The 16,732-nt window shown below is 35.2% G+C and overlaps 1 pseudogene; it reads right to left on the bottom strand.

The window, feature by feature from the left end:
• Nucleotides 1–7,852: 7,852 nt before the first annotated feature.
• Nucleotides 7,853–16,686, bottom strand: LOC126766416 (uncharacterized; annotated as a pseudogene).
• Between the last annotated feature and the right edge of the window lie 46 nt (nt 16,687–16,732).

The following is a 16,732-nucleotide window of genomic DNA, read 5'->3' as shown; positions in this document are numbered from 1 at the left end:
CCGATATGCAAATACGTGCAGTTGATGCGCGGTATCCCGGTATGAGCATTCATCTGGGGTATGAGTCACGCTAAACAATTCATTGAGGCGTTCTTGCTGGGCGATTGCGGCTACGGAATTGAACCATTTTTGTTAACACCTTATAGAGATCCACAGTTTAACTCAATGGAGTATAAGTTTAACATAGCACATACGGCTGCACGGAATATTGTGGAAAGGACAATCGGAGTTTTAAAGAGCCGTTTCCGATGTTTAATGTCCACATTACATTACCGCCCTGAAAAAGTGGTTAAAATTGTAAACGTCTGTTGTGCCTTACACAACATCTGCAGACGTTACAACATTGAATATAATCAGGAAGTTCTTGCAAATGAGACTGACGATGATAATTTTTTCCATTCTGATAATGGTTCAATGCAGAGCGAAGGCCGGAGAATAAGAGACGAAATAGCAAATACTTTGTAACTCAATGGATTTATTTCTTAATTTTAAATATAACAGTCTTCATGACTAAACTAAAATCAGCCTTATAAATTCAGGTACTTTAAGTATATTTCACAACCAGGATCTTTAATTAAATAATATACTTAATAATTAATCTTTTTTTTCGTTATATTGTCTTTTGTGTTCAAACTTGAGAATTTCGAGATTTAGTTGTTCTTTTTTAATCTCATTTTTTTCCACAATAGCTTTAAGTAATTGAGTACTTATACTTACAAACTCATCTTTCAATTCAGTAATAGCTCTTCCAACAGTTTTATTATTACTCTCTATTGCTTGGTATATACGCCTCAAGCTGCTGGCATTTTTAGATTGCAGTTCTATTATTTGATAAAATTTTTTCAATATATCTCCATTTTTTTTATTTTCCTTATCCAAAAATCTTTTTAAGCGATCTGCTGTACTTTATAATTTTTGCCTTCTAGGTACACTAGCATTTATTTCGTGTTGCCTTTGTGACGTGGAGGGTATATCGTCGGTATCTTTTTGTCTATTGGATGCATTATAACTCAAGTTTATATTTTGTTCCTCTGGCGATGAGGAAGACAAATCTACATTCACCCCTGCAATTGGTATATTTAAATTCTCATTAACGGGTTGGGTACCAAGAGAAACGCCTAATATGCCTTCTATAGTTTGCGAAATGCCACAAAGACGCACAGTGGTTTCTTCGTTTGGAGTGAGCTGATATTTTGAAAATGGGCCACCTCCTGTTGCTCGACTCTCAATTTTGTTGTGAGCTAATTTTCTTTTGATTTCGCTTTTCCACTCAGTTATAACCTATAGAAATAAGTTTAATTTAATTGCAGTTTAATTTTCACTGAAAATTACTTACCTTTTTCCACCCGTTTACGTCTTTGTGTGGAGCACCTGTAGCATTAAGGGATTCAGTTAATGCCTGCCATAACGAATCTATCGTCGGCTTATTACGTTTCGTAAATCCTCTTAAGATATCAGGATTTTTTTCCATAAATTCAATTATAATCGTATTTTGCGTTCTGTTCTTATGTTTTCCCCTACAAAAATAAAGTTAATTACTTCGTAACAATAATATAAATAAATTTCTTAACGTACATTTTGTCAACCGTCTAACAACACACAGAAATATAAACTGAATATTCAAATCTGTTGGCGATTATCTTCTTGTTTTATTTCTGATAGCAAAACCGATAAAATTGGTTTCGATGACACCCAAAACCGATACAAATTCTGTTTCGAACATCAAACCAATAATATCTGAATTCATGACACCTACTACGTTTTTTGATCGGTTTCAATTCTGATTCCGACAACTATCAGATTCCACAACACCCCTGATTATTTCGTTTATGTCCATTTTATTAGTTTAAGTTAGTCTTCTTCACGAATTGATGTTCGTTCTTGTCGGTGGTACAAATAGAAGTGTCGTCATGGGGTAGAACATACCAGAACGCAAGCGTAGCGTTCTGACGCTTCGTCCAGTTTTCGCCATTACTTCGTTCGGTCAAGTGTTGTAGTTCGTCTTTTCTCGTCTGGTGTTGCAGCTTGTCTTTTCATTAAGACTATTATCTGTCTTCAGTTTATGTCATCTCTACATATCTGAAATATATAAATGTATTTTTTTAAAGCAAATACTAATATATTTATATATACATAAATACATTACGACGATGGTGACGGTTCCACAATTTTTGGAAGTTCTTCTAAAAGCGCGGACGAGATTATAATATATTTTTTAAACACTTTATCTTCAAAAAAATATGTAAAAATTTAAAATATTTATGTTCAATACAACCTCTATGGGGACTCAACGGTTGAAAGCATTCCACTTAATTTTTTGTAAATCACAATATGATATTTGAATTAATATTAAAAGTTTTAATTATACAGATAACATACAAATCCAACATACAATGCTCACCTTTTTCTCCTTCTTCAGCTTTTCCGTTTTCTATATACATATAAATAAAAAATATAATTATATATACTTACTTATTGTCAACACTTGAGTCCAATAAATGACCGGGCTAGGTAGCCTAAGGTCAACGGTGTAAATGTTTTTTTTTTAATAAAACGCGAGAATTTACTGAACACCCTTCCGTTTATTTCATTCATCAGCTGAAGAATAAAATGTACAGAAAAGTTTAAGAGGGAGAATTGCAAGCTTTGATTTGACAGATATCATGCGCGAGTTAATTTATTTACTCGGGTTAGGAATAAAAAAATATATTTTTAAGTCAGCCAATGAGCTTGGTACTGACTGATCCTTTGTTCGTATAATAATTCACAGTATACACATGTACTATAATTGTCGGGTATGTCGACATAAGCGGCCGATTGCGATATTTCGTTTAGTAGAATCGTTATAAATTATGAGTTTAATTATTCATTGGGTTTATACAAATATGAGTGTGTATAGGTGTGTTTCCAAGATTGATTAATTGTGCTTACTTTCTTATTAGCTAGTGTTAAATTTCAGTATTAATATACATACATACATATGTACATGTTCTTGTAATTACAAACACTTTAATCCGTTTTGTGTGTTGGGTTGATTCCTTCACTGTGGAGTATTGTTGATGAATGTGGAACCTTGTGCTGTATCCGTATTACTTTATGTTGTAATTTGAGATTGTACTTATTGTAATGTATCAATGTAAAGTGTACTTTATATTGTGATTGTTCACTTTATTTTAAAACCGTTTAGCCCTCCGTGTTCACTTGTTATATGTCTCACTTGTTGTATTCATTTCGATATCGCTGCTGTTGATTGCTGTGTTGGCGGGATAATATAGCCTTTTGTACAAAAAGCGCGGGAAAAGTGTTTCTTTTTGTTTCTCCTTCTTCGCCTGTTGCGTGAAGTTGGGGCAGTTGATATTCCTTTGCATGACGCCTCTATTACTTTATATAATTTGTGGGAGTAATGCAGAGGAGTATTTGTTTGGATTAAACATCCTGGCCACCTTGCAGAATCTGTGAAATAATTGAGTATTAATAGGGTAATTGATTGGGTATTGAAAAAATTGAAATTTTTGGAGTAATTATCAGCAGTATACTTAGAGTTTAAATCGCACAAGCACCGGTTAAAGTCCAACCGAGTGCGGTGTTTTGTGCGATTACGGTGCTGTTATCGGGGTTGAACAATCCGGGTTTCATTAATTTTGGGTAGACGTCGGCTCCCAGTTCCAACATGATTTTGTCATTCTTCAAAAATGTAGGGTCGGCTAGGACTAAGTAGTCGAAGTTCTTAATGATTTCGCCACTTAAGTCACGATTATAGGGTCGGCTTGGCCAGTAACGTGGGTAAATCCTTTTGTTTATTCAATCTTTCTTCGCTTTTTGACAGTGAAGTTGAAGCTACAGACGACCTTATTTTATCTTCGAATTTTTTTATCGATCGTACAGTTGATTCGTTGGCATTTAATGAGCGTGATATGGATGCAAATGACTCTCCAAGGCGTAAACGATCAAGCATTTCTATTTTCACTTTAAGCGGTAACACAGTTTTTTCGTGTTTCGACTCGTTTCTCATTTTTTTAGTTGACATTATGAGCTAGGAACAGTAGAGATATAACGGTATAACGTTAGCCTTTCGTTTGGCCTCTACTTTGACACCTTCGCTGAACAGTGCGATGGGTCAAGGTTGACCGTTATTAGGGGCTATATTTTTGGGCCCTTGCGCATGCGGTGAATGCTCTTAACCGCTGGATTTTTCATCGTCAATTCACTGAGGATTTGCGGCGCCGCTTTTGCTTTTCCCGTTCGGGTTCTTGCCGTTTGGGGTTTTCCCGGCGGCAAAATTCGATGAACGCGGTGTCATCGGGTGGATCAATGCTCATTTGAGCATTTTCAGGAGAGGGGAGATGGTAGCGTCGTTGTCGTTTGTGTTGGCGTTGGCGTTCGGCGATTTGTACGTTTTGAGTATGTAAGATCAGATACGCAAGGAGGTCTTGAACGAGGGCGGTAAGCTTGTCCTCGCTAAGGGAGGAAGGATTTGGGAAATTCATTGCTGAGTTGACAGAACTCGCAATGTTTTCCTTGATTGATCAGGATCTGTGCTGCTTTTACAGTAATTTTTCCTCTGATCATTATTAATGCTTATATATTATGTCCTTCGAATTGTCGTATGTCTTCCAATAATTGTGTTGCTACTTTTCTCCGATTTCTGTATTCGTTGCAATCACCATTAAATTGTGTTATTGATTTAAACATATTCAGATCCACTTCTTCTGGTCTGGTGTAGGAACATATTTGTTCTGTTCGTTGTGGAATGGTTGCACTTCTTCCTAATTGTGGTTCGAATAACTGTCGTTGCAGATCGGCAACTGCATTGGTTATTGCAATTAAATTTGCTGGTTACGTCATCTTGCTGATATATTTTATTAAAGATCGGTCTACAGTTGTATTCTTGGAACGCTGCTTGGTATGGTATTCTTTCTATGAAAGCATGTTGTTTGCCAAGGATGGTATATTGATCCTTTACTTGCAATTTTTTGTCGTATTAGGATTTTTATGTGAATCCTTTTTGATTGACGTTGTATGGGATGATGCACTGGTAAACTTCTTGGATGAATCCTTTATTTGTTTCCAGGAACTAGGTTCTTCCCTTTCAGGCAGACTAACTAAGGATATTATTGATGATCCTGTTTTTGTTGCTGCCTCACGTTGGGCGACAGTTAATTTATTTACTCGGGTTAGGAATAAAAAAATATATTTTTAAGTCAGCCAATGAGGTTGGTACTGACTGATCCTTTATTCGTATAATAATTCACAGTATACACATGTAAATTATTAAAACACTTGTTGAGTTTTAATCTTTTTTATTTCTCTTGTTTACACAAGAGCAGCCGTTTGTATCGGTCGAGTTATTACAACTGATTTGCTTAATAAAATATTGCGACGACTACGCCTAAATACCTGACTCTTTGTTTTACCTGTCAGTTGCTGCACAGGTTTTGCCGTGTGACTTGCAAGCATTGACAGCGACAGGTTGGCGAGCTGGTTTAGCAGCAGCTGTTGGATTGTTATTGGCTTTCGAGTGAGTGATGATGTTCCTAGCGTCAGCATATGTATTGACATTATTATTAACAGCAGCAATAGAGCGAGCGGAGCAAGCAGCAGACGGAGCAGCCGAGAGTGCTTTCGAAGTAGCGGGAGCAAGATAATCCATACTCACACAATCAGTGGGAGCAGAAACAACAACTTTCGGCGACGGAGCATTTGTACTCGCAATAGTCGTAGAAGTAGAGATAGAGTTTGCAGTAGTTGAAGCTGCAGAGAGTACCTTCAGTGTAGCGGGAGCGAGATAGTTCTCACACACGTTATCAGCAGGAACAGTGGTGTTAGACGGAGCAGCGATTGTGGAGTCAATGGTAACAACAGCAGTCGCAGCAGCAAGAGTGGGGTTGGCAGCAGAGAAATTGACATTGTCGGACAATTTCTTATGCACAGTGCAGATCTCTGATTTGAGTTCGTTAAGCATAGCGATTAACGATTTACGATCATCACATAATTGCTGTATTAACGCGAGCGCCTTCGTTTGTTCACTTCTCAGTGAACTTACTTCCCGTAAAAGAGAATTAAGCACTACATTTTCTTTGTTATGATTGTTATGCTCCAACAAAGGTTCAGCTATTTCACTGTTCGATTGTTCAGAATTTTGTTGTTGCGAACTTAAATTATGAGTGCATTGAACTTCGCGCACTGATGGCGACGCAGGCGGCGAGCGAATGGAATTTCTCCGAACTACCGCGCAGGCTTTACAATAAAAAGCATTTTTAGATTTCACCAAGAAATCTACATCAGCCTGTGATAGATTCACGCACGACAAGTGAAATATTTGATTGCATTTATGGCAACCAATCTTGGGCTGAGCACGGTCAACTCTATGCCCGCAAACACACGGCATTAATAGCGATAAAATAAAAAAACGCGGAGCAGAAAAAAATACGTCAGTACACGGCGACGACTCACTGCAAAAAGCAGTCTTACTTTTCCGCTGTAACGATGTTGTTGTTGTCACGCGCTACCTAGTCGACGCTTCGTCATCAGTATCGGTGGGAGAGTTGTTGTTACGCTATTTCCACACTCAAACCTGCCGACGCACCGTCAGCAATATCGGTGGGAGTGGAGTGTTGACCGGATACGTGTTTACCGGTGTTAACTTATACTATAATATTGAATATATTAAACTTAAAACTGTACTTTTACAAGTGGTATAGAGAACTTGTTACTCGGCAGTCGATAATGATAAAGTGACGTAGAGGCTATTGCTCCAGTGGTTTATATAGGCTATGCTTATCGCTGCTCAAGGCTATTGTCATAATTCTATTAATACATTGTTTTGATGATTTCATTATTTAGGCATTTTATCATGCATTCGGCACATATTGTGGTGATGTCATGCTATACTTGTGGTTAGCTGTTGCTATGCTGAGTTGAGCAAAGGCATGGTTAAATGTTGAAGTATTAACTCCCGCGTTATGACGCTTCTTCGAACTGTACGCAAGCGTTCTGACGCTTCGTTGAATTTTCTTTTCAGTCCAGAGTTGTAATTTATCTTTGTCGTGTTCAGTAACACAGTATTTCGTCTTAATTCCTACACTCGGCACCACATATATAACAGAAATTAATTATAAAATATGAAATTATCAAGTAACGAACTTTCCTCTTTAAAATCCAAAATAAACTGCGTTTTTCGTTTTTTTCTTCTTCTTGAAAAATTGGGTATCCGTCTCTCCATTTCTAGCAAGTTAATAATACAATATGTTTAGAATGTCGATAGTTTTTCTCTATCTTACTTACGCAGCTGAAAATCTTTCAATGTGTTTGTGCAATCTGTTGTCTCCATCTTGCAGGGTAGTTGCTGGTAGCCATGATTATCAGCAGTTGCTTTTCCAAACGTGCCGGCTGGCAGCAGCATATTTTTTAGTTGATTAACTCTTATTTTCTCTCCTGTTGATGTAACGCTGGTACAAATCGAATCAAAATAGTCTAATAATACTTTTGGTACCTTGTATTCTGCATCACCAAAAGCAGCTTTCAGATCTATAAACTGGTATAAACTGTCGCCGTTATCGAACCGCTGATGCTGAGCGATTCTCATTTGTAAAATGCCGACCATCACATGTCTAAACGTACACCGTGGAACTTTGCGGTCAAATAGACTATTTTCACGAACTGCGACTTTCCAGAATTCTTCAATTAAAATGAGTAGACTCGAATATTCAAGATTGCGGCTTAGGATGGTCGTGACTGTGCACGAGGCAGAGATCGAACCTTCATATAGTGGTTCATCCTTCGACGGTGTCTCAGTTGTTACTACGGGCGGAGGTTCCCGACCAGCGTTGTTGTTCTTATTCATCCGCTGGTTTTATCGTCTTGGTTGAAGTTGTTGTTGTTGACCTCGAGTCATTGCTTCGGTGTAGCGATCTTGTATATCTACTTCACCGGCCCATCTGGCTTGATTCTTGTTTATATTAAAAGTATTCATGCGATCATAATCTCTAGCCCTAAAGAAGCGTTAACCACGTGATTGTTGTTGTTGTTGAGAGCGTGGTATTCCACCGCTATAATTATTGTTTTTCGCCATTTTAAATAAATTTTCCATCCCGGTTGAACCCCAATCAATTCTTATATAAAGTAAAAATGAGTCAAAAGATATATTTTTGTGAGCTGTACCGCGATGCGCCCTCTTTATTAACCCTTACTTAAGCGCATCGAAAAAATCACACAATTATGCGCAAGGGGTCTTGAGTGACCTCAAACAAATATTAGGAAATGAGTGTCAAAACGAAATAAAATGAAATTAAGTTTATAGTAATTAATAAAGTTCTTTATTAGTATTAACTTTAAGAAACAAAAACATAACTGGAACATTATACCTAATAAAAAAAATTAAAAAACGTAACTTCTCTTAAAACTATTTTTTTTGGAATAGTCGAGATCAAATTTAAAAAAAAAACTAATCAGTCTCATCAGCGGATAAATTTATGACACTTGAAGCATTTTGTTGGTACTTTTTTGTCGTTCTTTCTAGGACATGATGAACAGCGCCCGACTTTCGTAATTAATGCTGAACAATTAAAATTTTTATTTTTAAATCTTTATTTTTGAACTTTACATTTTGGTTGGTTCTTAAGAACTAACTACATTCTTTAAAAACTCCTCATATTTATATGGTTCTTAAATTTTCAAATGCAGACTCAGCACAACGTCAGTTGAACTCATTCATATGTTTGTGGAATCAATGAAGTCAACGAAATCGATCGTTGCACCAAAATTATTAAAATAAACAAAAACGGAAGTATCGAATTACTATTGCAGTGTTCAATAAATTTTGGTTGTTATATACAAAACAAAATTAATTAGGTTACAATGTTGCTGTGCAAGCAAACTATTGTTCACCAATTGTGTAATATTGAGTGCACAAAATGAAGTTCCGGTTTTGGGTGTTGCACCCCACGTTTATTACCACGAGGACTGATCACTTTTAGTAAATCAGCCTCACTTTATACACCGCTTTTAGATGGTGTTTAAGATTGCCGAATTCTTTATTAAGTTCTGGTTTTGGGTGTAGCAAAATACGTTTTGTTATCATGCGGACTGATCTAATGATATCAGCCCTCACTTGAAAAATACACACCTTTGAATTATTACAATTAAATATTAATTATATAAAAATTGTCTTACAGAATAGTTGTTAAGATGATTTATATCTTTGATGTATGTTAAATGATGTGTCCGATTGCCTCCGATTTTTTTTCCAAAAAAAAACCAATGTTGATGAAATGAACTGATACACTTTATGATTGCAGAAAGAAGAATGGAAGAACCCAGCCACATTTTCCATTTATAGCGTGGCTAGAGTGTTGTAACTGTATAACAGTGTGATCAGAGTGTCGGCAGTGCATTGGCAATTTTATAATAGTGTGACTAGAGTGTGGACAAAGCATTGGCAATCCGTAACAGATGGTTACAATTAAATTTATAATTCTTTATAAAAATTGTCTAACAAAATATATTACGAGATGATCCAATTAAAATAGATTTTGTTGATTGCGCACGTGAAATGATGTGCCCCGAGTCACTTGAAAAATTAGCACCAGATGTGACTTCTTTCTGTTTATAGCGTGGCTAGAGTGTTGCAATTGTATAATAGTGTGACCAGAGTGTGGGCAATGCATTGGCAATCCGTAACGGACTGGTGCGCGTGTATGTCGGCGTAAGTGCTTTTTCGGACTGTACAGAACAAGTGCCGGCACAGCTTCACCTTCCCGTTGGTACAAAGTGGAAAAAGAAACAAAAACAGTGATGCCTTTTTTTCTGATTAGCGTTTTGATGTGGAGAGTGTTGTATTCAGTGATGCCCCTTTTCCTTGTGTCAGAAGACCTCTTTTCAGTTATTAATATTATACAAATAGTTTATTTAATCTTTTAAAGTTAGTTTTACAAAGTTTAGAAAATAAAGAAATAATAAAATAGATTTCGCTGTTCGTTACGTGTGTATGCAACCGACGGCACTCGACGACTCTCTTCATGTACAGATGCCACCCCTTGGCTATTGCTATTTTGTACACAGGTTGCCAGATTGTTGACACTTGTATTGAAGTGTGGTATTGAGTAGGTTAGTTCGGGCGACTGGAGTTCATTTCGACACAAACAATTGAATTTGTATGTTCGAAAATCAATAAATTTGATTGGTCTGCAGTTTCACTGTGTAAACAACTGAAACTGTTTGTTTGTCATTTGCCCCAATTGGAAGCGACTTGAACGACTCATTGGAATGGAAAGTGGACGTAACTCCTCCCCCATTTGACTGAAAACTCTCCTGAGTTTTTACAATAATTTCTGTTTTGTTATTTCATTGTCTAATAAAAATTTTAATTTTTAACAGAATATCAAGATACATTATTTTTTTTCTAATTTTTGATCACTTGTAGCGATTTCATTAAATTTTCTTGTGAATTTTAGTGAATATTTTGATTTGAATTTTCTATTATTGCATGGTTATTCTCGTCGCTTGTTTGAAGATGTTGTTCTATTTCTTTTCTGTCGCTATCGTCCATTGTACCATATAGCCATTTCATACCCGATCCTATGATATTAATTAATCCTCTTCGTTGTCTATGTGGGTTAATAGTTATTAATTTCGATTTAACCTTGTTTAATTCTTGTATCAAAAAATGTTTTTCCTCATCATTTGTGATTTGTTCGATATTATGTTCAAGAGTTTCAATAACTTTAATAATTTCTAACGGGTTGATAATATGTAGTATTGTGCTGTAATTGACTGTTATCTCTGCGTCTTCAAGAGAAATTTCAGTAAAACCGTTTGTACCATCAACGTTTTCCACCATTAGGGTTGCGTTGCTCAATGTCAGAAATGTCATTAGTGTTGTAATCGTCAGTACTGATTTTACATTTTAATTCCTCAAGTTGACTGCTTGGTGATACAGGTTGTGGTACGTTTCCTTCATGCCGAAGTTTTTGATGAGTTCTTCTTTGATATCTGGCCATGTGGCTTCTTGTCCCAATGTCCTTATTACTGCTAGGGCTGGTCCTTGTATTTTATTTTTTACGTACCTTTCAAATATAAACCGTTGCATTGGTATGTTGTTGTTGAAAAGGGGGAGAATTAGTTTTACCTCCTTTATAAAAGATGATAAGTCGTAGTCTTTGCCCGTATACTCCTTTATTCTCGACGCTTCTTTTATTAACTCCGAACCCGTTAAGTGAATGGTTGATTCAGTCGCCATGCTTCTTTTTTTTTTTTACTTGGTTCACTTAACACTGATTAATACCGACGTAATTTTTGTTGTATTATTATTCTTTAGATTAATACCGACGTAATATTTATTTTATTATTAACCCATTACTGCTCACACCTAAAACTCGCTATGATAAGCTACAGAAATTTTAAGCAGACGTCTGTAATGATATTAAAAGGGTAATTTACAATTTTCAAAAAAATATCTCAAAAGATGTGGGCGCGGCGGAGCGAATGATACACTCGGCGAAAAAAAAACCCACGCACTTTACAAAGTGGTTTCAAATAGCTCAAAACTTAGATACATGTTATTCTAAGTAAAACATTTTTCTTGGGGAGTCAACCACTTTTATTTAGTTCATGTTTCAAGCATTTTTATGTGCCAAACTTATAGTTTAAAACTTGTTTTAATGAAAAATGTAAATACACACACATAACATACCCCAGACGGAAAATTTGTTATGGACAATAATGCGATTTTTAAACAAGTTATTAAGATATTTTATGTTTTATATGATCTTTATTTAGCAATAGAATACATAACAAATCAAAATAACATTTTTTGTACAAAAATTTTCTTAGTATTTTGTTGAACCCCCCCTCCTCTTTATAACCTCGGCTATTCGTTTAGGCATGGATTCAAACAAACGTTCAAGATAATTTTTGTTAATTTCTTCATTCCACACAACTTCAATAATTTTTTCCATTTCTTTTAGACTTTTTGGAAAAGTATATTACACCCCGTCAATACCCAAACCTTACTAAGCTTTTCTTTTATCCTTTTTGCCCATATAATGCCAGCAGTTCTCAATTGGATTGAGATCTGGACTGTTTCCTAACAAGACTCAATTCCATAAAACTCTTTTTGTTTTGTAACCTGTATATGTTTGAAATGAATTATTGAAAAATGAATTTCAATATTTTTATGCTTTAGTTACCGTTTTGGCTCTATGGCAAGGGGCTGAATCATCCTGAAAATACACTTTTTGGGTATGTTCGGACAGCTGTTCAATTGTTGGCAAAACGCCTTCTCTCAAAATTCCAATGTATTTTTCGGCATTCACAGATCCTTTTAGAATAATAAGCTGCCCAACACCAAACTTCGTTATAGCCTCCCACACCATTAAATAGGGTGAATGTTTTACGGTGGGCAAAACACAGCTTTCTAAAAAACGCCCCCTTCCCTACGACGCACTGTGGCATTTCCGTCGGGTCCAAATAAATTAAATTTGGATTCGTCGGAAAAAATAACATTTCCCCCAATCTGATATAGTTTAAGTTTTGTGGGACTTTGCCCATTCTAGTCGCTGTTTCTTCATTCGATGCAATGAAATTTTAAGCTGACGTCGCGCTGTAATGATATTAAAGGACATTTCAAACGTTTAGTTATTTTTAAAGTGGTTTCGTAAAATGTTGCATTGATTGCTCCAGCATGTTGAAAGCGATCACTAATGCACATCCGTTTAATTTGTCGTTCGTGACGAGGTTTTACTTTTTTCGGACGTCCACTGCCCTTTTTTCGAGCTAATGAATTAAAATTCGTATAATTTTTAATTATATTGCGCACGCTCCAATCACTTATGCCCATTTCACGAGCTATTTGACGTTTGGATAATTTATTTTTATATAAAGCCACTATTTCTGCTTTATTTTCAATTGACAACACCATGTTCAACTTCACTTATTTTCACAACTTACTCAAACGAAAATTCCGCAAATACTGAAAAAAACACGTGCGGAGGCCAACGGTTTTAGAAATAACGGTAAACTAATGTAGTCACATAACAGAAACGAAAAATAAGACAACTAGTGAATTTTGAGCAAATAGTGACAGTTATAAATAGGAATATTAGAAAATTTTCGACTGCGTGGGTTTTTTTTTCGCTGAGTGTATATCTACGGTGACCATATTTTCAAAATGAAAATACAGTACACGTTTTTGAACCCTCATTTTATAAAAAACAAAAAACAGATACATTAGTTTATGTTCATTTATTTTGGGAAATACATGTACATACATATGTTTTTTTTTCATTTACATTATACATAAATAAAAAACATAAAAAAGTCTTCAAACATAACAGAAGTCTTCGTGACTAGATAGTAAATAATAATTTACACAGTTTATACATACTTTTCAGCGGAATGTATTTTTTTAATCAAATCAAAATTATTTTTTAAATACTCTTTGAATTCTAGGCAGCTTAACTCGTAGTTGACTTTGGTAATTAAAATCGATTTTATTGTTTCGGTTTTAATTTTAGTTTTTTCACTTGTCCACATATTGTTAAGAATTGAAAACAGCCTTTCCGTAGGGGCATTAGACCCGGGCAAGCACAAACAAAACTGAACAACTTTTATAATATTAGAAAAAGAAATTTTATTTTCTTCAAAATGTTTGAAAATTTCCAACCACCTGTTTTGAACATTGTTTTCAATTTCGTTCCATTCATTAAACTTGCTAGGTGTTGCATAATTTTTAACGCAAGAAAATTCATCAAATAATTCGCTATCTTTTATATTGATACCATTTCTCTTTTCTAAAATATATGAAAAACTGGCCTCCACTTCATTCCATGACGGTACTCTCTGGAGTAGTATCCATTTTAAAACCTGAACTTCTATGAATGCACTGTCCCACAGGCTTAGGTAGTCAACACAATTGATATAAAAGTTTTTTGTGCATGTTTGGAATTGATTTACATCAATTAAACCTTTCTGTTGTAAGACTGTAATAGAGTTTTTAACTTCTAATGGTACAAAGTTTTCTTCTTTATGTGCAATAACTTTGTTTTTTATTTCATTTATGAGGAAAGCTGTTTCTATCATTGAAATTGTTTGCGACTCAATTTTTAAAATATAGCTGTGAAAGAGACACGCTTGGTAATGCCCGAATAAAAGCCAAACTTCAGCGCAAGGATTTTCAAAAAATTGTTTTAAGGCAGTTGGACACTTTGGTTGTAACAAAAAATATTTTTTGAGAGGATCGAAAAGTTTCAGAATCCTCTATATTGATGACTTCAAAGTGAGCCACCTAGTTTTACTAAATCCCATTAGTTTACAATATTCGAAGTTTAAGTTTTCACAAATATCTTTAAATTCTGCCACACGGAATGTGTAAATATAAAAGAAAGAGTAGATCTTTACAACAATGACTTCGATGTCAATTGGAAGACATTCCACAGAACATTGTATGCAATTATTTAAAATGTGGGCAGCACAATTAATTCCAATTAATGTTTTACCAGTGGCCTGTTGAAGTTTTGTGAAAAGGTTGTTTTTACCCCGCCTGGATGCACCACCAAAATTTGCGTTCGTATCGTCTGCACATAAAGCTAGCAATTTTCTTTCCAATTTAAATTTGTTTAGCAGCTTTAGAATATATTCACTCAATATGTCAGACGTTTCGCCAGGAATCTCATCAACTTCCAGAAATTTTACTTGAATTCCTTTGTATTTAGTGAAGTATCGAACAAGAATTGGGCATATTTTTGTACTTCCATGGTTTGAGCAGTCAGAATATATTGAAATGAAATGTACCCCTTCTAAATCCTTCTCCGATTCCTTAATGGCGTTGGGTGCAAGCACATTGCAAATAATGGCTTCGCACTTGGTGCGTGCGCATGAATATTTTTCATCAAAACAGCTTTTGATAAGTTTATTTGTGCAATCATTTGAGCGAAAAGAATAGTTGTGTTGAATCGTATGGTACGCCCATGTTCCTTCTGTGATGCATGTCACTTTTCGACAACCATCAAGCGATTTAGATAAGTAAAATGCAGAAATGGTTTTACTACTGGCTGCAGAAATATCAGCGCGTTTGTGTTTATTAGTCTTTAAATGTTGCAGGATATCCAGTTTGCCGCTATTTGCAATGGAAAAAACTGCCATACATTTAACGCACTTTACTTCACTGGCTCTTGTTGCTTCTATTAAGAAGTTGAATTCTTTTCGAAGTTCTGTATTAAAAACACACTTTCTCCTTGGCGCCATTAAGCTAATAAACAATTACATAAATTTGATAAGTCCACAGTTACAAAGGCATTTTTATTTCAACAAATTTACCTGAAATGGAAGTCCAGCTACATAAAATTTGTGCAGATTGCATGTGCTTGAAGCCAGCTTTAAATTAAGCATTGCCAATTTCTTTTTAGTTGTGGGATTTCCATGATAAGTTTTCAATAAACAGCTGCTTTTGTTTACGTTTTGCATGCATCGCATTGCCAACCATAGTCACCACACCAACGTAGTGCATTCTAATTTTGGCCTTGCCATAATTTCGAAATAATAAATATATTTTTAGAAGCGAGATGAGAAAACGAAAATTCTTAAATGGCACTTTAAAGTGAGGAGCAATTTATCCGACAAGTTAGTACAGGCAACTTACTTGCAGGTTTAAATGCGCAAGAAAATTTACAAACTACAGTACAAAAACAGTAAATTTTTCAAAAAAGAGTACTTTTTCGCATTTTATCGTACAAAATAATTTACACAGAGCAAAGCTTCCAAAAACAGTACTGTCCTGTATAATACAGTACGTATGGTCACCGTACCTATAGGCAACATCGGGCATGAGAGGGTTAACAGCTAACTGCAATGTGTGGGCAGCACATTTAATAGAAATAATATTTTCGAATCTTACATTGCACACAATACTTTCGTAATTGTCTTCTATTTCACTGTCACTTTCTTCGTCATCACATGATAACAGCTCCACCGCTTTCACCATATTCCTGCCGTTATCAGTGGTTACTGCATAAACTTGCGCCTTATCTATATTGAAACTTTTCAAAACATTTTCAATTTTAGTGGTTAAATATTGCGCTGTATGTTTCTGCTTCAATTCAAGCATGGCATGTGGCAGTGTGAATATTTCAAGTTTATGGGATGTGATTATTTGCACATTTACACCCAAAATAGCCCAATCGTGGCGAGTAGCTGTATCCATTTTTAGGCAAAGTATTTTATTTTTTGTTAAATTTCTTATATTATTTTTTAAGTTATCACATTGATCTTTCAAATGGTGTAAAATATTTCTTGAGTTTATTTTTGGAATATGTAGACCATCAAATATTGGGTTTGTTAATGTATTAAATGGCTCACTATCGAAATGTGACAAGGGCACTGATTGTTTAGTTAACAAAGTGATGCAAGAATTAACAACTTCATTCACGGACATTTCAACGGTAAATTTAATTTTTTTGATCGTTTTTGCATGCTTCACTGCTTTCTATTTTAGCCCTTTTGTCATCATATATATCACTATGGTCCTTTTGTAAATGTCTTCATATTAGTTAAACAGAGTGCACTAATTTTTTTTTTTACAAAGTTTACATTCTCCATTGGAGCCTTCAATAATATAACAATCACGTATGAATACATTTCGTTTTCTTCCCATTATGAACTTATATCAAACTTTTACTTTTTCAGTTTTATAAATAAGCAGTGCTCATCACAACTTCTTCCTCGCGATTGAATGCTATCA

This window comes from Bactrocera neohumeralis, unplaced genomic scaffold (assembly GCF_024586455.1).
Source record: "Bactrocera neohumeralis isolate Rockhampton unplaced genomic scaffold, APGP_CSIRO_Bneo_wtdbg2-racon-allhic-juicebox.fasta_v2 ctg1085, whole genome shotgun sequence".
Lineage (NCBI taxonomy): Eukaryota > Metazoa > Arthropoda > Insecta > Diptera > Tephritidae > Bactrocera > Bactrocera neohumeralis.
The sequence above is the reverse complement of the archived record's forward strand: the minus strand, read 5'-3'. Positions and strand labels throughout refer to the sequence as shown.